This window comes from Ylistrum balloti, unplaced genomic scaffold, assembly GCF_031769215.1.
Source record: "Ylistrum balloti isolate Yb309-2 unplaced genomic scaffold, AGI_CSIRO_Ybal_v1 Utg370720, whole genome shotgun sequence".
Classification (NCBI taxonomy): Eukaryota; Metazoa; Mollusca; class Bivalvia; order Pectinida; family Pectinidae; genus Ylistrum; species Ylistrum balloti.
The window spans coordinates 176660-178300 of NW_026782428.1; positions in this window are offsets into that span (position 1 = coordinate 176660).

Below are 1641 nucleotides of genomic sequence, written 5' to 3' on the forward strand. Positions count from 1 at the left end.
AATCCTGTAATTTAATAAATTTGAGGAGTTTGTCAGTTTCCTAGATTTAGTAAGTGGATAGTGTCAAATTACCAAATTTATATGAATGTCTGAAGAGGACACCAGTTTTCATTGGCTAAAAAATCACAACTTTTTTATCTTCCCCATTTAATGTATGTTAATTTGTCTTACAAAATTCTGAACACGAGCAAATGTAAGACTGTTAACATATGTTACGTCCTTACTCTATATGGTCATTTCGTTTTCTTAAGATCTCAGGCCAAAACGAATTTACTTCCTGTTTAGGATAACCCTAACTATCCGATGATTTTGGGTCTACCCAGTACTTTTAAGACAACTTTCATAGAAAAACTTTTAAAGTCTCTCCACCTAATATTGAATATATTATTGAAATAAAAAAAATTACCTACCTACTCGAAATATTTTCAACATGTTCCAGGAAACACACACATTTTTTGGTCTGGCCTTTGTGATTACTCTGTGTCCTAATTCTTCTATGTATATGGGGGGAGGGGGGGTTATTTTCCTCAATACCTGATATTTATTTAACTATGATCAAGAAATCATGTGTATCCCGATTTACTCTACATTGTGCCTTACTTATAGTCCTACCACATTATCGTTTGTTATGCTTGTCCTATAAATGCCATGTTATGTTGCGGCGTGTCCATGTTTGTGCAATAGAGCCATGTTGCTCGTGTTAGGGCTCAGCTACCTTAGTTGTTCGAGATTGTTTAGGTATAAACTGCTGTTTCTCTACTGATGTTATGGCGAGTTTATTTATTATTTATCCAGTAGTATATTTTCTGAGAAGAGTTTTGATTACATCTCGTTTATATGTACAACTTTATTGTTTCATGGTTCCAGTTTTGTTTTTTTCGTAGAGGTGGGTTGGAGTCAGTTGGGGGTTGTACTGTTGTTGAAAAGGAATGATAAACATATACAATAGAATAAATTAGCATCTCATTAATTGATTTATATATATATATATATATATAAACCTTAAAAGTCTTGTATATAGATATCTATTTGTGTCTGTTTTATCCAGTAAATATGGAACAGTCAGATATTAGGATTCCTTCAGTCTCCCAAACATGCCTAAATATTAATTCTAAATTAAATTCTGACCTTGGAGAGTTTTAGAGAATGACAGAGGAAACTGACTGCACTTTTACATAAAGTACTTATCATTTCCTCTGGTCTAGAAAAGAAATTACATTTTATGAGTTCCTTATTTCCAGAAGTTAGAATAACAAGATTGAAAAAAACACAAACCATGTTTTGTGGTACAAGAAATAAGGTCATTGTGCTTGAATGGAGATTTTTTTCTGTAAGTTGAGGAAGCAAACCATATTTTTTGATATGAGGAATGCTAGAATATAGCAGTTTTCTAGAATGATGATTTTGTCAGAGGCATAACTTTAGATAGAAACCACTTTTCTTTGTAACAGATATAAAATCCTGTTGTTGTTTTAGCTTATTTTTTATGTCTGTATAAAGTGTTTTAGACTATGTGTCATTCATTGTCTCGTAAACCACACAGCTCATCGTATCATATCCCTGTGATAATATTGTCATTGACACCAATGTGACGTCATCAGTAAAGCTGTTTCAGAGACAGCCAGCAACATTTCCAATAAA